Below are 22,205 nucleotides of genomic sequence, written 5' to 3' on the forward strand. Positions count from 1 at the left end.
ATTTTTACTAGCTACCGAAAACTGCTGTGACAGTTCAAGAGTCATTCAAAGACAGTCTACAGCCAGTATTGCATAAACACCTAGATTGTGAAATACTAGATAGAGGTGACTTTAGCTTACTGAGTATAGACTGGGGCATCTAAGGATTCATTGTAGGGGCTACAGACAGTCTTGTGGAGTGCTCTTGAAGAGTTTTCCAAAACTGTCTTGTGTAGCTAGTTTGGCAGTCACAAAGAATGGAAATATTTTAGAGCTTGTAGCTACGGACAGGCCAGATGTTATCTATGGCGTCAGTACAGACATGGAGATTAGTGATTATGATGTCACCATAGCAGTTATGGTTACAAAAGTTAATACATTGGTCAAGAAGGCTGGGAGAGTATTTCTGCTAGAAACAAAATAAGCAATTGTTAGCATCTCATATAGACAATGAACTGACATCATATTAGTTGCAATAAGGCGGACACAGAAGAACTATGGGCAAAGTTTAAACAGATGGTAAATCATGCTATGGACTATCATGTGCCTAGTAAATGGATTAAGGAAAGAAACGGCCCACCATGGTTTAACAACAAAATTCAGAAAATGCTGAGGCTGTAAAGGCTTTTCACTATCAGTTCAAAAGAGAATGCATAAATTACAACAGACAAAGGTTAGTAGTGTGTCGTGTGTCTGTAAAAAGATCTATGCGTGAAACACACAACTACCACTGTCACACCTTAGCAAAAGAAGTGAGAAAATTCTGGTCCTATGTAAAATCACTAAGAAAGATGAAAGACAAAGTTTTAAATTTCGCGTTTAAGAAACCATTCACGCCAAAGAATGTAAAAACATGGCATCGTCTGACAACCGCACAGAGTCCCGTGTGGATGACGTAATAATAAGCATCCTTGGCGTAGAGAAACAACTGAAACAGTTGAAAACAAGTAAGTCACCATGTATGGGTGGTAACTCAATTTGGTTTTACAAAGAGTACTCTATGGCATTGGACCCTTACTTCTATTGCATTTATCATGAATCTCATGCCCAGTGCGAAGTCCCAAGTGACCGAAGAAAAGTGCAGGTGACTCCCATACATAAGAAGGCTATTAAAAACAGATCCACACAATTACAGACCAATATCCTTAACATTGGTTTATTGCAGAATTCTTGAACATATTCTGACTTTGAATATAGTAAATGTCCTATAGACCAAAAAACTTATGCCCACAAATCAGCACAGTTTTAGAAAGCATCACTCGTGCGAAACTCAGCTTGCCCTATTCTCACATGATACACAGTGAATTATGGATGCAGGGCAACAGGCAGATTCCATATTTCTAGATTTCTGAAAAGCATTTGACACGGTGCTCCACTAAAGACCGTTAACAAAGTTACAGGAGTATGGAATAGGTTCCCAGATATGTGAGTGGCTAGAAGGCTTCTTAAGTAACAGAACCCAGTATGTTGTATTCGATGGCGGATGTTCATCAGAGACAAGAGTATAGTTCGGTTGTTCGGGGGAAGAGACCAAACAGCGAGGTCATCGGTCTCATCGGATTAGGAAAGGATGGCGAAGGAAGTGGGCTGTGCCCTTTCCAAGGAATCATCGTGGCATTTGCCTGGAGCGATTTACGGAACTCACAGAAAACCTAAATCAGGATGGCTGGACGCAGGATTGAACTGTCATCACAGACAAAGGTATAATCAAGAGTACCCCAGGGAAGTGTGACAGGACTGCTATTATTTCTATACACATAAATGATCTGGTGGACAGGGTGGTCAGCAATCTGTGGTTGTTTACTGTTGATGCTGTACTGTATGAGAAGGGTGGAAGATGAGTGATGGTAGGAGAATACAAGATGACGAAGAGACACTTTCCAGTTGGTGTGATGAATGGCAGCTAGATCTAAATGTAAAAAAAATATAAGTCATTGTGGCTGAGCAGGGGAAAAAAAAAAACAACCTCGTAATGTTCGGATGCAGCATTAATAGTATCATGCTTGACACAGTCATGTCATTTAAATATCTGGGGATAACACTGCAAAGCAATATGAAATGAAACAAGCATGTGAGGACTGTGGTTTGGAAGGTGAATCATTGACTTCGATTTATTGAGAGCATTTTAGGAAAGGGTGGTTCATCTGTAAAGGAGACTGCATATAGGGCACTAGTGCGATCTGTTCTCCAGTAGTACTGGTCAAGTGTTTGGGATCCGCACCACATCACATTAAAGGAAGATATAGGTGGGCTGCTTGAGTTGTCGCCAGTGGTTCAAACATCATGCAAGTTTTACAAAGATGCTTTGGGAACTCGAATGTGACTCCCTGGAGGGAAAGTGATGTGCTTTTTGAGGAACACTACTGATAAAACTTAGAGAGCGGCATTTGAAGCTTTTGCACAAGGACCATGAACATAAGACACAAGAAATTAGGGCTCCTATGGAGGCATACAGACAGTCAGTTTTCCTTCACTCTATCTGTGAGTGGAACAGAAAATGAAATGACTAGTAGTTGTACAGGGTACCCTCCATCATGCATCATATAGCAGTTTGCAGACTATGTACATGAATGTAGATGTTGATTATTATGTGAAGCAGTGAAGATTAAGGATTCTGTCTTTTCAGCACTTCTTCAGTCAACAGATCTATAAGGGAAGAATTTAATGAGAATGTACCGGTATACGTGAATAAATGATGGCATCTAACTATGTGATGGCAAATATGCTTTTTATTTTGGTGAGACACCTACAAAATTTGAGGCAATAGTTGAGTAATATACGTAATTCATGGCACTGTGAATAGTAAGTTGAAAGAAATCCTAGCCTGTTTAACAGCTGATCAAATATATATTATTGCACATTCTATTTTCATAAAAATACACTGTCTAATCACTTTAATGTGACTACTAGTAAAAACATGAATAACCACATTTGCAGTGCGGATCACTGTGAAACTTGCAAGATGTGAGTCAGTGAGGTGCTGGAAGGTACCGACAGAGGTGTGGAGCCATGCCAACTTGAGTGCCACAGCCAACTGCACTAAGTTTCACAGATGAAACACAGATTCTTGATTGGGTTTAAACCCGCAGAGTTTGGTAGCCACGGGAGTATGGTAAACTTATCCCGGTGCTCTTTTCATCCATGCACATACACTGTGAGCTGTGTGACATATTGCATTGTCCTGCTGGTAGATGCCATCATGCTGAGGAAAAACAAACTGCATGCAGGGGTGGATACAGCCCTCAAGTATAGATGCATACTTCTGTTGATCCACTGCACCTTCCAGAAGAATGAGATCACCTAGGGAATGCCACAGAAAATTTCTCAGACCATAAGACTGCTTCCTCTGCCCTGGACCCTTCTGACAATTGCTGCCACCTTGTCTGTCTTCAGATGTTCCAAACAAGTGGAGTATAAAACATGACTCATTTGAGAAGGGTACCTGTCACCACTCAGTGGACATCCAGCTGCAGGATTGGTGCAAAAATTCCAGCCTTCATCACCAATGAACAGCTGTCAGCACAGAAACGTCAAACAGGTGCCTGCTGCATAGGCCCATACACAGAATATTCATTGAGGAGACACTGTTGGTAGCCCCGGGTTCATCTAGGTGGTCAGCTGCTCAACAGTTGCACATCTATTAGCCAGTACATATCTCCGCAGCTGTTGTTCATGCCTGTCATCTATGGACCTTGGTGCACCACAATTAGCACAGCGCGAGTTTTGGATAGCGTCATTTTGCCATGCATAGTATCCTTTAACCGTGGCGGCATGCAAACATTTTACAAACTAAGCAGTTTTGGAAATGCTTCCACCCTTGGCCCAGAAGTTTGGGATGTCAAATAAATTGCTCAATGTACACATTACAATAACGACTGCACTGTTGTCTGAATCCCACACACATTTTACATACCCTCCACTGCTAGTGCTGCCACCTGCTGCCTGCAACTGGTTATCACACTTTGACATCGAACAGAAGCAGCAGTCTCATTAATGTGACTGGATCATGTATAATGCTTAACTAATTCATGAAGTAAAAACCTGGGACACTTGTTTTTATTTAAGTGATGTAAAATAATGATGCCTTCAAAGAAAATGAATTAAATATGTAGTATACTTACAGGAATAAACATCAGGGAAGGCATAATTTTTGGAGTAATTAAGTAAAGACTGGGAATTTTAGTAATTTTTATTTTACTTCAAGAGAAATGAGTGACTGAGAACAGCTTCCATGAATTAATTCATAATAGTTTTAAAAAAAATGTGTTATACCTGTATCTATTTGTTCCCATGAAATTAAACTGGTGTCTTTCAGGCTTATAAACAAATTTTGTTATTTGTCTAATATAGAATATTTTGTATATTTTTTTACGTATATGGACACAGAGTACTGTTAGAACCACAGATACTGACAAAAGTGAAAATTGCCTGGAAGATAGACCCACAACATAGACCATTGGAGGCTGGGGGTCGGACTCGAAACAGAAGTGTGTGATCCGAAAACTTGACGATGTAGTGGTTGAATAAATTTGAAAATGCATCTTGCTGTGTATTGCTCCTCATAAACCATTGGACCGATTTCAACCAAAACTGTTACACATATCACTTACTGCCTGGAAGTTATTTCTGTGAGGGTAAGAATCACCTATCTATCAAAGAGGTGTGGGTGAAAATGCCGTGTAGCCCACAATGTGTAAATATCCATACTTCAGACATCCAGTATTTGAGAAAGAGGACACTTAGAAACTTACAATGAACTTTACATATAATTTCAAACCTTTATGAACTTTTTCTTGCTGACAACCACCACAAAATGGTGAAAGGAAAAATATTTATCATCTAATACATTTTTGCTGTTCATGCAGTAAAACAGCCGCATGAAGAATGGCGTTTTAATGTGTTCCCTCTTTACTACTCACTGCATTCACAACATATTTTGCAGACAGTATTCACATACACCACTAGATGTATCAGAAAAATCATGTCATTGTACGACACATAGGTCTAGAGATATGATGTCATAAACACTGAGATGCCTGAAAAACTGCCATACCATGCATGACATTTTAATTTATTACTTCTTCACTACTAACTCTATTAACAATACATTTCACAGACAATAGACACATACGCCACTGGATGTACCTGCTGCTATATCCACGGGAAGTCAGATATCGATGCACATGTTGGAATTCTGGAAAAATGGAGAATGGAGGAAGCCTCCAGGTGGTAGAGCCGCCTGCAGAGGTGTAACCCATACTAATGGTAGGTGAACGAAATGCAACATGCGAACTGCAAATGAGACAACAGACAAAGACAAGGGCAAGGACAAGGACAAATAACCTAGATGACAACAAGGCACCACACTAAGCCACCACCACAATGATGACAATGAGGCCAAGACCAGTGGAGAGACAAATTCAAGTCATGAACAAAGAGACTAACTGGGTAGCAAGCAAGACAGTTATCAAGCAGTACTAGTGCACTAGTACAGTGAAGATAGATCCACTAATATCAAGGGTGAGCAATAAACTGGGAGGCTGCCTACATACAGGCCACTTTCGACAGTAATTGCCCCACAGTCATGTGACAAGATAGTGGTGTTCTTGCCATTTGAGCATAGTGCAGTGTGGCCACAGTACCCTCTAACGGCTATTGAAGTCCATCTCCTCCGGGCATTCAGTTTCTATAGTGTCTAACACAAGATTTCTCCCCCGTTCCCCCAAAATGATTGTACCATGGGAGGCAGGGGGGGGGGGGGGGTTATGGGTGAAGACCCAGACCATCTGACTGGTTTTGGGAAGGGAGGGTATTCAGCAGTGTCAATCATGATGTCACTGGAGGTGTAGATGCTGTAGAGTACCCTTAATCACTACAGATGCAGAAGGTAGTGCCTGGGCATCTGTGGGAAGTCATCGGCAATTACGAATGGTACTAGCCCTGGGGCCTTGTGGTCACCAGAAGGGGGAGAGAGCGGCTGCAGATTGCCACCTGTGCTCAAGACCAGAACTGGCTGTGGTGGCAGCACTCGACCCTCTTCTATGTTTGGGCAGATGTAACTTGCCACCTGTGGGTCTCTACTACCACTGCCGGTGTCCAAGCCACAGTACTCCTGTAGACCCGTAGAGGCAGACCCACACAGCTGTGCCAGGTGCGTAATGCTGGGACAGCCAGGAGTGGGTTGCAGGACGGGCCGCCATCAGAAAATGAAGCAGGGGCCAATCGAGCAGCTCAGCAGGATTATGACCGTGCAATAGATGCTCAGAAACAACAGTGTCTGTAGCAAAGGCACAACACCCATCGTGCTGAAGCAGGTTACCTATCATATGTTCAAAGGTGGCTGGAGCATTATATAGTGCAAACGGCATAATTTTAAACTCATAGAGGCTGTCAGCTGTTATGAAGGTAGTCTTTTCCCGTCTTTTCCCAGTCAGCCTTGTCAACCATGATTTGCCAATAGCCTGTCTCCATATCCATAATATATACGAATGCTGGTTAATTGGTGTACAGTCCTGTGTCGATATGGTGTTCCGCTATGTGCCTCTTAGTATGTCTTATCTTCACTTCTGATTTCAGAGCATCCGAAAATTGAAGCAGGATGGCTATCACTTGCCAACATTGTTCTTGGTGAGGTCAGACCCTATTGGCAGTTCAGTAGTAGCATCCTCTGCTGTGTTTTCTGTAGTGGAGGTCCAGCACAGTTCTTCGTTGTTGACACTAAACAGCCCTTCCTGTCCTGGTTCGGCTGTTCCTATGCACATACCTTTAGGGATGAGTTATGGTTGCTCATAACAGTTAAGTCATCCAAAGTTCTACTTGACCACTTATTACGCTCACATAAATTTCTTTTGTGAGCTAGGTAGCTTTTTGCAAATGACAAAAGCTTCACAACCTAACTGAGTCTCTCAAATGAAGACTGGAATTGTCTTAGTGATGAACAAGACATTACAATCTTTTTAATGGCAACAACCACCCAGAGCAGTCTTGGTTATGTGTGCTTGCTGGAATGGCTTCATAAACTTTTCACAGTCTGTCACTGTTTATGACGGCTGCAAGAATCCCATCCAAGAATTACATCATAGCTACAGTCTCTTAAAATGACGAATTTGAAGGGCTGTGTTCTGTGGCTTGTAGTTATTCTTGCAATACTTGCTCTTGTCGGCTGAATGTATTTCCCATTTCCAATCTTCAGCTCTATCACTCTCATATCACGAAGCAGTCTTCTTTAGCTGATGGCAATACGTATATGACATTATTAAAAAAAGCCCCTGAGTTGACTAACATCTAGACTGTATGGCCATCAATGAGATTTCCTGTCATCTCGGTAATCGGTGTACATGGAGGATTTTCATCTGTGGCAGCCTTACCTCGACTGATGGTCACCTGGCTTAGTTTCCCTGAATTTGGTGATTCAGTAAGCAGCTGTTACCTCTGTAGAGCAACAAGGAACAGCTATGGCATGTTGAGGAGTGACTTCGTCCAGGGTGAAGTGATGTTCTTTGTTCCATAGTTTGGCTACAATCATCTGCAGCTGACTGGCGTGAATAGGACTGTTGTTGATAGTTGACATCTTGTGGCATAATATTCATTGAACAGGTATCTTCTTTCTCTGCTGTAGCACACAATGTATCCACAGTGTAACTAGATGGGTGTGTTGTCCTCCGTTCCCAAATGCCTGTTCTTCTGCCAGACTTTTTACCTGGCAAAGGGGTTGGTTGTACCTGCATTGGTTACATGCTGGGTTGTCATTTGGTGGTGGTAACGTACATTCATGGTCAGCATGACGGAGTGTCAATCCTCTGGGCCCGGGTTCGAATCCCGGATGGGTCAGGGAATTTTCTCCATCCAGGGACTGGGTGTTGTGCTGTCCTCATCATCATCCTATCATCCTCATTGACTGCAGGTCAGCGAAGTGGCATCAACTTGAAAGACGGGCACCCGGTGAACAGCCTGCCAGACAGGGGGCCCTAGCCAAATGATTAAATAAAAAAAAGCGTACATCTGAGTTGGCAAGTCCATTATTCATGCTGCATTGAACTGGTGGTGAATATCAGTGCCAAAGGTCTATATCCCTTCTTCAACATTCCCTATTACCTCCTTACACACAAGGTCAATGTTCATGAGCGCTATATCTTGGGTATTCGGTTCAACAGTTCTGGCTGCCATAAAATGCTGTATCTCTTCTCTTACAACCTGGTGTATGAGAGAAGCGAGGTCACGGTGGTCATCCATACCTGACATAGAGACCATGAGTCGAACATACCTCTTTTGTCTGATTTCTTTCTGTTGCATTCCTTTAATGTACTGGCAGCACTTCATGAATTCTTCTGTTGTTGTGATATTCTTTACCAAAACAGCTTGTTTCATGTCTTCTGTGACTCCTTTATTAAAATGTTGGATCTTGTCGGCTCCTGTCATATTCAGATTAGCAATGTAGCAAATGGCCAAAACCTGTACGAATGACTGTGTTGTTTCAGCATGATGTTTGGCCCTATTCTTTAATGGTTCTTCTGCTAAGCAGACTTGCTGCTGATTGTCACCAAAGGTTTTCTTCAGTTTGGCCTGGAATTTATACCAGCATTTGAGTTTCTTTTTGTTTCTTTGTCTCGGTCAAATTCTTTCAGCCATTTTGTCAAGTCTTGAGCAGTATCTCTGGAGAACTCTGATTGATGTCTGATGTACAGCTAACTTACTGCTGGCTTGGAATCTATTGGTCTCATGAATATATGGACCCCATGGGAATAATGTGCTGTTTCTATTCTAGTTCCTGTCTACGAATGCAACAACTCTTACATTGCCTAATTGAAGCCACAGTGCTGTAGGTGTTCTGAAGTACCTGGTTTTTATACCAAAGCATGTTACATCATAACCAAACTGAAGTCCAAATACGAAAGCTGAGTCATCACTGAAATACAACATTTGGCACTGAAAGCATGTTTATTAAGAACACCAACATTCAGTCACAGCAGAACCGAACTTCTGGATGGACATTGGAGCTATTTCTACAAACATAGAATATTCTGAAATGCTGGTATTTATACAAACAATGAATATTCCAGAATGGACAAGCATTTCAAACATATTTCAAGAACCTTCCAGAAATGAAAAACACTAAATAACAAACATCTGCTGGGCACTGGGGGTTGAACTGATGACCAGCAGCATGCCAGACAGCGATGCTGATCACTACACCTAACACCATATTTCATGCACCACAGCTCAGGGCAACATTACAAAAAAGTAGTTAATTCCTACCTTGTGATAATTTCAATCCTTTGTTTTCCCAAGTCCACTGTGTTCTTTTCCTTTATATCAGCCACTGATGCTAATCTACTGCACCCACAACTTGGTCAACCTGTAATACACATGATTCCTAATCAGCAAAGGTATAAAATCTGAATATGGTCAAACAACAAAGAAAAGATCTCAGACAGTTATTTGATAATAGTTGTGTGGTAACTTTTCTACGTGGATTCACAACTAAACACAAAGAAGTACATTTTGTACAAATTACAGAAAGACTCAGTTCAAAGAAGGTCATGGTCGTCATCCACAACTGCCACAGGGACCAAATTCAGCAATCGAACACTTCTAAAGTAATGGAAACCAGTATATGTTGTCCGCAATGGTGGGTGTTCATCAGAGACAAGGGTATCATCTGGAAAGACCTAGGGAAGTGTGATAGGACCACTATTATTTTCCATATACATAAATGATCTAACGGACAAGGTGGGGAGCAATCTGCAATTGTTTAATGATGATGCAATGGTTTATGGGAAGATGTCATTTTTGAATGACTGTACAATGATACAAGATGACAGACAAAATTTCTGGTTGGTGTAATGAATGGCAGCTAGCTCTAAATGTAGAAAAATGTAAGTTAATGCGGATGAGTATAAAAACAAACTCATAATGTTCAGAAACAGAATTAGTAGTGTCCCGCTTCACACAGTCACATCGTTTAAATACTGGGGTGTAATGTTGCAAAGCGATGTGGAATGGAAAGAGCATCTGAGGATTGTGGTAGGGAAGGTAAATAGTCAACTTCTGTTTACTGGGAGAATTTTAGGAAAGTGTGGTTCACCCATAGGGAAGACTTGATATAAGATACTAGTATGACCTATTCTTGAGTACTGCTCAAGTGTTTGGGATCCACACCATGAGAGATTAAAGGAAGACATCGAAGCAATTTTGAGTGTGCTGCTACACTTGATTGAGAAAATTTGGAGAAACAGAATTTAAGCTGACTGCAAAACGATCCTCCTCCCACCAACATATATTTGGCATAAGGAATATGAAGATAAGATACCAAAAATTCGAGCTGATAGGGAGGCATATAAACAGTCATTTCTCCCTCATTCTATTTGTGAGTTGAACAGGAAAGGATAGGGCTAGTAGTGATACAGGGTACCCTCTACCACACACCATATGATGGCTTGTGGAGTATGTATGTACATGTAGATCAAAGAATTTGTAACTCATCCAGTTTGTTTAAAGCAGCAGCAGAAGCGGCAGCAGCACCAGTCTTTTCCCCATGACATTGCAGTTTAAGAATTAAAACATAAGCCATACACACACATGCAATTTCACACTTAAAGATCCAGTCTGACAGGTATGTGATAGATAGTTGACTGTAGGTTTATCATAGGAACCATCCCCACATTCACCTGAAGCTTCATATGGAGGCCATGACCTAAATGAAGATGGCTGGAAGGGATTGAGCGTCCATCTTCTGAATGCCAGGAAAGTCAGTTTAAAACAGTGAAACCCATCTGGGTTATCCCTAGTGCACAATACATTCTTCCAAAGAAGTTATTTTATGATGTAAAAAAGTATTGGTACCTTGTTCATTCATTTCTCAACACTCATCACTCCACATACTACACGCACTATACACAAATTAGTTCCTAATGTAAAAATTTAGTGCTACACTGTTCATCAGCTTTGCTCACTCCAGTAAATTGTCTACATCTGATCGATGATGGTATTGATAATAATAATAATAATAATAATAATAATAACATATACCGTACAGTTAAAAGGAAGTCACGCTTGATCAAGGTCCGCGTCACCTTCCATTTTTAACCAGACATAACGTCTGACACAAGAAAGAAATAATAATAATAACAAGTTCTGTACCTTGGAATGATTGTAATGCCACCAGACTGTCTTTAAAAGTCACTGTAAATTTATTTGATATTAAAGTCAAAAGCACACACTACAACCACAATGGAAGCCATATATTTTCAACTGTTATCTCCAAATTGAATTTGATAGCAAGAACCATGTATTTTGGTATTCTTCATTTCCATCTCCAATAAACATTAGTAAATGGCTGTAAACTGTCTAAACACTGCAGTGCCTCTCTTGTGTAAATGACATCAGCCACATCACTAAGCCTTCCACAGAAATGAACTATAGTTTAGCACGTAACTAACAAAGTAAATCATAAATAGCTAGGTAGACAAAGTGAAAAGGAAAACACTGACAATGGTTGGTAAATCTGGGCAGTGGTACACAGAAACAAAACGGAAACTGATTAACTTCTCATGGTCAGGGTTCACAGCCATGTAGAACTATTTAAATGACATCATATTCACCACTGACTGTGAATATCTCTTCGAACAAATAGCAATTTACATGAAAGATGTTACCCCTGGTAATAGTTCATCTAATTTACATCATTTCACAATGCACTGAGCTTCGAACTCGTTTGATGTTAGTGAATTTCAACAGTGAAAAGGATAGTTTTGATGATGACATATATATATGCCAGATGATTTTAAAGTCCGATGTGACGAAGAAAAATTTTTTGCAATAGCACATGATAATGGTCCAAAGGTCAAAACTGCAATTGTGAAATAAATACTTTCTACAGTCAATGGCGAATAAGATCTCCTTCAACAACACTGAAACTATATCCTCTTTTCTTCATAAACAGCGAAAAAGTACACTGCCCAGTCAAATTAATGTAATCCCATGTCAAAAGCTGAAAAACCACCTTTTGCAATGCAGATCACCATGGAACATGCAGGAACAGAGTCGATGAGGTTCTGGAGGGTACCAACAGGATGTGGAGCCACACTGACTCCAGTGCCATGGCCAGCTGCAATAGGATTCTCTGTTGTGGATGGATGGATAAAACAGCCTAATCGAGGTGGTCCCACAGACTCTCAATTGAGATTAAATCCAGGGAGTTTGTTGGCCAGGGGAGTATGGTAAACTCATCCTGGTGCTCTTTCGAACCACTCACATACACTGTTAGCTGTGTGACCTGTTGCACTGGCCTCCTAGTAGATGTCATCATGCCAAGGAAACAGCATGTAGGGGTGGACATGGTCCCCAAGGATAGATGGATAGTTGCACTGATCCACTGTGCCTTCCAGAATGACGAGATCATCCAGGGAATGCCCTCCAGCCTAGGCTATTCCAACAATTGTTGCAGGCTACTTGCTTTTAAACATTTCACACTGTACACATGCATGGCCATCTGTCCAATGGAACATAAAATGTGATTCGTCTGGAAATGCCACCTGTTGCCACTCATATTAGATGTGCAATTGTGGTACTGGCATGCAAACTCCAGTCTTCGTTGCTGTTGAACAGCAGTCAGTACATGTGCATGAACCAAGTGCCTGCTGAAAAGACCCAAATGCAGAAACATTCACTGAACAGTCACTGAAGAGACACTGTTGGTAGTCCCATGGTTCATTTGGGTGGTTTGTTGCCCAACAGTTGTACATCTATTCGCCTATACACATCTCCGTAGCTGTCGTTCACCCCTATCATTGATGGCCCAAAAGCTAATGATCATGCCCTTTTGAATTTCAGATAAACCACTTCGTAAATGGACAGTGACAATGACTGCACTGTTCTTCACATCCCCCCACATGCTTTATATACCCTCCACTGCTAGGGCTGTCACCTGCCATCAGTGAGTGGTTATTGCACACAGACATCACATTAGTTTCACTAGACCATGTAAATGAGTGTGAATTTTTAGAGTACTATGGACATATTTGGACCTAAAACTGAAGTTGGATGCACACAAAGTTCACCTGTGCACTAAATTATTGCTGGTTATTTACTTACTATGCAGATTAAAACTCTTTGTCAGTAAGGAACAGCTTATGTCTTCATATTATGCGTCCTTCACCTCTCACTTAACACATGGGAATGGTGCATTATGCCTTTGGGGGGGACTTCAAAAACACAGTACATGCTTTTAAAGCCGTTCTGGTATTAAATACTCCTTATGGCCTCTATTATTAATATAACAGTTTGCCTTTTGGCATGCTAGTGTAGTAGAGATCTTTCAGAAATTTCTAGAACTACTATAAACATTCCACAATGTGTCAAATGTCTGGGTGTTATGTAGTGACAGGAAAAACTCAGGAGGAGTATTTCTTGAATATCCAAGTATTTTCAGCCCTTTTGAAAGCCAGGTTAAAGTATTATTTGTCAAAATGCTCTTTCTTTCAGCCTACTTTTAAGTATATACGGTATATTCTCAGCCAGGAAAGACTTGAACCAATATCAGGGAATGTGGCACCCATTTACTTTAGTCCAGTACCAAATAACACAAAGGATTTACAGGTTTTTATGCCCTATGTATCCCTACAATTGTGAAAATATGCCATCTGCTGACTCTACTCTAGAGAAAAGGAATCCCTTTCTAGTGGTCTATGGATTGCCCTTAAGCTGAAGCAATGTCTCCCAATTGCTCAATGCCTAACCTGGTATCAGCTCATTTACTGCTTATGTTAGCCACGGATATGTCACCATACGGTATCAGGACTGTCCCATCATATAAAAATGGTTTGAAATGGCCTATCACACCCACCTCTAAAATGCTCACCACAGTAAAGAATAATATTCACAGATTGAGAAGAAGCATCAGCAATTATTTTTCATAAGTTCCACATTTCCATGTATGGCATCAAATTTCATTTGGTTACATACACTTCATATGCCATTGTTGTCCATACTTGGTCCTAAGTCAAAGCTGCCTGAATGGACATTTTGGATGTTACAATACTGTGCTCTTTTCTTATCAAAATACTAATATTCCATTCATTATCATCTTTCTTCACCTCAGCACCTGAATGCTGACACACTGTCAAGATTCCCCATGGGACTGGATGAGAAATTTGATAAGCAAACCACTGCTTTCCCACAGTGATTAATAATCAGGACAGTTGGTCACAGGATTTCCCATCACTTCCACGGATGTCACAGCAGCCACATGAAGATCCACACCTAAGACAGTTTTCCAGTTAATACAAATCAGCCATAAATACAAACATTTTAGATTTTAGATATAGTATCAGTGTTGTTGAAGGAGATCTTATTCAGCATTGACTGTAGAAAGTATTTATTTCACAATTCCTCCTACATGGAACAGGCAGGGCAACAAAACTATGCACAAAAGAGGAACCTAGTGCACGACACCTAAGAAAAGAAAACCTCCTGGTCTATTGAAGGTCAAAAAGGCCCACATAAAGAAACAAGGAAGAAGTAAAGAAAGAAAGGTAGGCAAGGAGCTCTGTCCAGAGAACAGTTGGAGACCCTTAAGGACAGAAACTGCAATGGGAAACATATATCCCCCCCCCCCCCCTGCCACCTACCAAAGGCACCCCAGTAAAGACTAGTGACAAGGACATAGTGAGAGAAGCAAAGGAAAACACAGGCAGAACACCAAGTCAGACAGGACAAGCAAGAAAGAGAAGAGAAGCTAAAGAACAGGTAGGATGTCTGGGACAGACCACCAATCCCATATAGCTATTGCCCAATTGAGTCACAGGAGGCAACAAGACATCCTGACAACCCCCAAATGGGCCAACAAGACTGAGGCACCTTCAGAGAGAAAGTGACAGAAAAAACCTTCTGGAATTAACCTTAAAACCATGTCAGCTGCTGAAGTATTTTCTGCTGACACCAGTGGCAGTGAGTCAGGAGGATTAAGAGTCTGCCATAGGACAGCAAAGTTAGGAAAGTCCAACAAAATGTGAACCACTGTCAAATGGGCACCACAAAAACACTGGGGAGGATCCTCACAATGGAGATGACCATGTGCCAGCCAAGTATGGCCAATGTGGAGACAGCAAAGGGTGATTGGAGACAGCAAAGGGTGATGGAGTCCTTGTGAGAGGCCCACATGGAGGACCTCCACAAATTCGCAATCTCCTTTATCACTTGTAGTTTGTTCGTCGAAGTCAAAGTATGCCATTCCGTGTTCCAAATCCTTAGAACTTGACAGCATAATACTGATCAAAGGTCCAGTGTCGGAATACCAATCTCAAGAGGCAGCTCGCCAGTAGCCAATTTGGCCAGCCTGTCAGAGAGTTCATTCCCCAGGACCCCAACATGACCCAAAGTCCAAACAAAGGCCACCAAGATTCCACATTGTTTGAGGGTAAAGAGGGAATCCTGGATAGTCAGGACCAAGGGGTGGCATGGGTAACACTTGTAAAGAGCTCGTAAAGTACCAGCGTGTAGCTACTGATGAGGAAGGATTCACCAGTCCAGGAACAGATGCACTCAAGAGCAAGATAGGTGGCTATCAACTCCGCAGCAAAAACACTGCACCATCTGGCAAGGAGCGGAGTTCATTACATCCTGCATGCATGTAAGCACAGCCAGTGTGACCGGCAACCATCAAGCCAACAGTATAGACTACTTCTGAATCCTAAAACACACTAAGAATGGAGAAGAATTGGCAATGGAGGGCCTCAAACACAGCGAGTGTTTCTGATCTTGTGATAGGTCAAGACAGAGCTGTGGATGGAGGATGCACCACAATGGTGTACGTGAGTAAGCCCAGAGAAGAGGTGATAGAGGGGGAAAAACAAAAGGGGGGGGGGGGGACTGGATGCAGATGGTGATCATAGCCCCTGACCTTGGCCGCCATTGCGGGAAGTGGATCTCTGTACCTGGAAAGACGAGACTGTAGTTTGTGGTGCTCTGGGGAGCAGTGGATGCATAACACACAAGAGATCAACTGTTGTTGGTGCAGAACGCGCAACAGTGGAAACATGGGGCTAATCACAAATGCACCAGCTGCCAGACATAACCCACAATGGTGTATTGGGTCAAGCATCAGTAACGTCAAAGGTGCCGCCAAGCTGTATGCCAGACTCCCATAATCTAAACGGGACTGGACCAATGCTTTCTACAGCTGTAGCATAGGAGAGAGGTCCACAGCCCAGTTGGTATTGCTGAGGCATCAAAGAGCACTCAGGTGTGACCAACATGTCCACTTTAGTTGACAAAGATGGGGAAGCCATGTCAGCTGGGCATCAAAGACCAGTTCCAAAATAAAATGAGAGTCCACCACATTGAGGGGCTGGCCATCAAGGTACAGATCTGGATAGCAATGCACTGTACAGTAATGACAGAAATACATAACATGGGTCTTGGCAGCCGAAAACTGGAAGCCATGAGTGAAAGTCCCAGATTGCACTCTATGTATTGGTACCTGCAGACTGCATTCAGCAATGCCCATCGTGGACAAACAAAAATAAATGAAAAAGTCAACAGCATGCAAAGAAGGAGACATCATAGGTCCTACAGCCACCACCAGACCATTGATAGCCATTAATAAGAGAGGAACACTAAAAACAGATCACTGTGGTACTCCATTCTCCTGCATATGGGAGGTGCTACAGGAGGCACCAATCTGTACCTGAAAAGTGCGACATGAAAGTAAGTTTGGATAAAAATGGGGTGGGGAGGGGGGGGGGGGGCAGGCCACACAGGCTCCACTCACGGAAGGTGGCAAGGATGTGGTGACACCACGTGTTATCACAAGCTCTAAGCAGATCAAAGAAGGCTGCAATAATTATCTGCACTAGAATGGCCACAGCGAAAACCACCCTCCCTGGAGCCAAAAGATCCCGAGATTCAAGGATCCAACACAGAATTCAACTCACCATACTCTTGCAGAGGGAATTGGTTAAACTGATTTGATAATAGCTGTCCATATGAAGAGCCAGTTTATCTGATTTTAAAACTGCAATAATGACATTTTCTTGCCACTAGGAAGGGAATTCCCTCTCACTCCAGAGATGATTGAAAAGGGCACGTATATGACGTTGGCTAGCCACCAATAAATGTTGAGGCATTTGGTTCTGCACCCAGTCTGATCCAGGAGCAATTTTGCGGCAGAGAGCAAGGGTGCTGACAAATTCCCAATCACTAAATGGAGTGTTACAAGGCTTCAGGCATCGCAGAATGAAAGATAAAGGGAGTCATTCCAGACAGTGTTTGAGAAGACAAAATATGTGGGCAGATAGCAGACTGCCCTGAAGCCTAGGTAATACACTCAGTGATTAAGTCTGTGCTGGTGAGGATAAAAACATTCAGGGAAATTCCCGGGATACCTGTAGGAGGACAGCGGCAAAAAATGTGCCTGTTCTTTGCACATACCTATGAAGAGGGAGTATGCGGCCCTATGGCAGTGACACATTGCTCCCAACAAATCCATTTCTAGAATTTAATTAGATAACGGACCCGAGTAAGAAGCCATTTGAAGGCCAGGTGATGGTCTACATCTACATATATACTCCACTAGCCACCAAGCGGTGTGTGGCAGTCGGCACAATTCACGCCAAAGTCATCATATTCCCCCCCCCCCCCCCCCCCCCCGTTCCACTCGCGGATCGCATGAAGGAAAAACGACTGTCTAAACGCCTCGGTACGAGCTCTTATTTCCCTTATCTTTGAATGATGATCATTATGCGATTTGAAAGTTGGTGGTAATAATATATGCTCTACATCCTCGGTGAAGATTGGATTTTGGAATTTAGTGAGCAGCCCCTTCTGTTTAGTGCGTCGTCTATCTGCAAGTGTGTCCCACTTCAAACTTTCTATGAGATTTGTAATGCTCTCGTGATGGCTAAATGTACCAGTCACAAATCTTGGCGCTCATCTTTGGACCTTCTCAATTTCTTGAACCAGACCCAACTGGTATGGGTCCCATACAGACGAACAATTCTCCAAGACTGGACGAACTAACGTATTGTAAGATATTTCCTTTGTTGAAGGACCGCACACCTTCAGGATTTTACCAATAAACCACAATCTAGAGTTCACCTCACCCGTTACTTGTGTAATCTGATCATTCCATTTGACATCATTTCGAACAGTCACACCCAGATACTTGACTGATGTTACCGCTTCCAAAGACTGATGATTTATTTTGTACTCATACATTAATGGGGATTTTCGCCTTGTTATATGCAGTAGGTTACACTTACTAATATTGAGAGATAACTGCCAGTCATTACACCATGCATTTATTTTCTGCAAATCCTCATTGGTTTGTTCACAACTTTTGTGTGATACTACTTTCCTGCAGACTACAGCATCATCGGCAAACAGTCTAAGGCCGCTGTCGATACCATCAACCAGATCGTTTATGTAAATCGTAAAAAGCAGAGGACCTATTATGCTGCCCTGGGGCACATCTGAAGTTACTCTTGTTTCTGTTGAAGTTACCCTGTTGAGGACAACATACTGCTCCCTGTCTGTTAGAAAACTTTCTATCCAACCGCATATGTCATTGGTCAGACCATAAGCGCACGCTTTTTGTAGCAAGCAACAGTGCGGAACTGAGTCGAATGCCTTTTGAAAGGCGAGAAATAAGGCCTCAACCTGGGAGCCGGTATCTAGAGCCTGTTGTATATCATGCGCAAAGAGGGCCATCTGTGTCTCGCATGACTGCTGTTTCCTAAAACCGTGCTGGTTTCTGTAGATAAGCTTCTCAGAGTCTAGAAAGGTCATTATGTCTGAACACAAAATATATTCCATGATTCTACAACAAATCGATGTCAGTGAAATTGGCCGGTAATTATGTGCATCCAATTTTCTACCCTTTTTATAGATTGCTATGACCTGGGCCTTCTTCAAGTCCCATGGAACTTTCCGCCATTCCAGTGATCTCTGACAGATGATGGATAAGAATGGCGCTATATTTGTAGCATAGTCAACATAAAATCTTACGGGGATACCGTCTGGGCCAGATGCCTTTCTGGTGTCTAAGGATCTTAACTGTTTTACAATTCCAGATACACTAAACACTATGTCAGCCATCCTTTCGTTTGTTCCATAATTGAAAGTGGGAATGGTGCTGCAATCCTCTATTGTAAACGAGTTTTTGAAAGCTAGGTTTAGAATTTCGGCCTTCTATTTATCATCATCAGTTACATTACCCATTCTGTCGGCAAGAGAAGGTATTGAATTATTTGTAGCATTCATAGATTTTACGTACGACCAAATTTTTTTGGTGTTATTTTTAGAATCTGAAGATAAAATATTGCTTTCAAATTCGTTAAAAGAGTCTCTCATTGTCCTTCTGACAGCTGCTTTGATTTCGCATAATTTCTGTTTGTCAGCGGGGCAGTGAATACGTTTAAAATGACTGTGCAAAATTCTCTGCTTTCTCAGTAACTTCCTAATATGTTTGTTGTACCAAGGTGAATCCTTTCCCTCCCCTATACTTTTGCTATGTACGTGCTTCCCTAGCACATGGTGGACAATACCTTCAAATTCCAACCAAAGATGCTCAGCTCCCACTGACATAGAACCCACAACGACTTTATGGTCAAGAGATGGATGCCATTTGTAGTGTTGGGGGGCACAACGGTGGCCTCTAATAGGCACAGCAATTTCGGGAGTTCACCAAGTGACTGTCATCCTTCAGGGAGACTCTGAAGAAGAGAGAATCACTGAAGCAGTTGCTGATAGGATAGTATCAGTCAAACTCTGTATAGACTCATCAATGCTGTCATGTGGTGGACTGATTGGGATGGCAGCCACAGAAAAGCCATGCAAATCTGCTTTAGTAAAGGTCCACCTGGGATGGCATCCACACAAGTGACACTGAATAAAAGATAAGACAATTGGAAAATCATCACTGTTGCACAAATTGTCATGAACTCTCCATTGAACACAGGGGAGAAATGCAGGGCTACAAATGGAGAGATCAATGGCAAAGAAAGTGCCATGTGCCACACTAAAGTGTATGGCAGCTCCAATCTTGAGGAGGCAGAGATTAAGCCCTGCCAGCAGGTCTTCAACAAACCTACACTGGTCAGTACCAGCCCACATAGGATTATGGACATTAAAATCCCCAAGCAGAAGGAAAGGAGGAGGGAGCTGTTGAAGGAGGGCAAGAAGAGCAGGACTGGTCCAGGGGCAGATAAAGATTGCATTTTGTTTCCACAGTGTCTAAATGGATCTTAACAGTCATCACTTCCAGTGCAGTCTGAAGAGGAACCCAGGGACTAATGATGTCCATGTGGATCAAGGTACATAACAACACCAGAGGCTCGTAAACTGCCAACTCGGTTCTGGCAGAAGGCTTGAAAACCCAAAACAGTTGGCAAATGAGTATTCACGAAATGAGATATCTGCAATACAACACAAGATGCACAGTACAGAGAAAGAAGAGACTGCATTCCGGAAGGTGATGATAGTAACAATTACATTTCCATTGAAGGAGAGTAGCACAAGAGCCTAGATGGACACTGAATGGGCCAGAATCAATCATTGTGCCAAGTCAGCATCCATGACTGGTAAGGATGGAGTGATGTCCTTTAATATAAGATCAGCCCCTGATTGAGAGGGAGGGCGTGACAATCCCTGGGATGTTGAGAGGGACCTCAGTCCTACGACTTGCACATCTTCTTCTTCTTCTTCTTCTGCTTCTTCTCCTTTGGAGGGTGAGAGAAAGTGTGGTAGGGAAGAGACCAAGTTGCAGCAATACCCGGATGTGACAAAGAACAAGTGGTCTTGAGGCCCACAGAGTGTGGGTCCAACATTCAACTCAAAGCAACAGAATTCTTGTACTGGAGACAATGGGGAGGGGGGGCTCCTTGAGGGAGTTCCATCCCCGTGGGCACCAGAGATGAGAGTTATTTCTCTGACCAAGGAGAAGAAGCAGTTCCATGAGGGAGGGAATGGGAACCACCTGGGAGGAAGAAATGGAAGGGGGACTGGGTAGAGTTAAGGAGAGTGAGGGAGACGTAGGGAGTATAGGGAGATTTTAATCAATAAGGAACCAGATCACACGGTGGCGCAGTGATTAGCACACTGGACTCACATTCGGGAGGACGACGGTTCAATCCCGTGTCCGACCATCCTGATTTAGGTTTTCCATGATTTCCCTAATCACTCCAAGCAAATGGTTCCTTTTGAAAGGGCACGGCCGACTTCCTTTCCCATTCTTCCCTAATACAATGAGATCGATGACCTCGCTGTCTGGTCTCCTCCATCACAACAACCCAATCCAGATTGCATCTTACTAAGTGGGTCTACTTAACAAAACTTATCTTTTATGTGTTCAACAAAAAACAGCAGTTTGATTGTGGCCTGGAACAAACCAATTATCTGGGAGATGGTTCTGCCCCAAGCCAGTGTGCCTGGCCCTCCTCCCAGGGGGTGGCCACGGAGGGGAAGGCCGAGGAAGCAAGACTAGGAGTAGACAGAGAACCGTTCCTTTCTGGTGAGATGGCCACAGCAGATTGGCCAGAAGCGTGGAGCTTAGCTCGCTTAATGTTCAGACCGTCTGCCATGGTACCATCCACTCCAATCAAGGGCATATCCCGTGGGCACCACCCAGCCACAGCGAGGGCTGCCTGATGGTGACAGTTCAGGTACTGGAAGTGTGATTCCTTTGTTGTCAGGGGGCTCAGCCAGATGTGTACATAACAGTCCCACCACATGGACTGGTTACCATGCTGGTGAGCTAGTGGGGTGAGAGGGGTGGGGAGGGGGTGGGGGGCAGAGGAACTCATGCTGTAGATGCTGGGGAGAGAGTTATTCCCCAAATGGCTCACACTATGGAAACAATTTAAAACGAGAGATTAAATCCTAAGAGTGAGCAGAAAATCCAAAAAAAAAAAAAAAAAAGGGGGGGGAGAGTGCAAAAATGAGACAGAGGAGTGAGAGGGAATAGTGGAACCGAGGGAATAGCCAGGTCATCATCAAGAGAAACACAGAGGAAGAAGGGTGTGGGACAAGATGGAGAGGACCTGGGATGGGAAGGAGTGGATATCGGGAAGCAAATGCAGCCCAGGTGAGAAGAAAGGCGGCAAGAGCTCAGGGCTCCATGTGCACCACATACACACCCACAAAAGAGCTGTGCCCCCCCCCCCCCGCCCCCCTCCCCACCAGGGGGGACCGTGACTGAAACAACAATTTTACTGTTACCAGTCACTATCTTC

General features: G+C 42.8%; 1 protein-coding gene across 2 annotated transcripts in view; it reads right to left on the reverse strand.

Moving 5' to 3' along the window:
• LOC126249605 (tRNA:m(4)X modification enzyme TRM13 homolog) overlaps nucleotides 1-22,205 on the reverse strand; it is a 151,269-nt gene that overhangs the window by 88,648 nt on the left and 40,416 nt on the right. The window contains exon 2 of one of the 2 annotated variants that reach the window (XM_049951270.1): nucleotides 9,235-9,334. The exons of the other annotated variant lie outside the window; for it this stretch is intronic. The gene's annotated coding sequence lies outside the window, so the exon portion shown is untranslated. The remainder of the gene's footprint in view (nucleotides 1-9,234; nucleotides 9,335-22,205) is intronic. 2 annotated transcript variants of the gene reach the window in all.

This window comes from Schistocerca nitens, chromosome 3, assembly GCF_023898315.1.
Source record: "Schistocerca nitens isolate TAMUIC-IGC-003100 chromosome 3, iqSchNite1.1, whole genome shotgun sequence".
Classification (NCBI taxonomy): Eukaryota; Metazoa; Arthropoda; class Insecta; order Orthoptera; family Acrididae; genus Schistocerca; species Schistocerca nitens.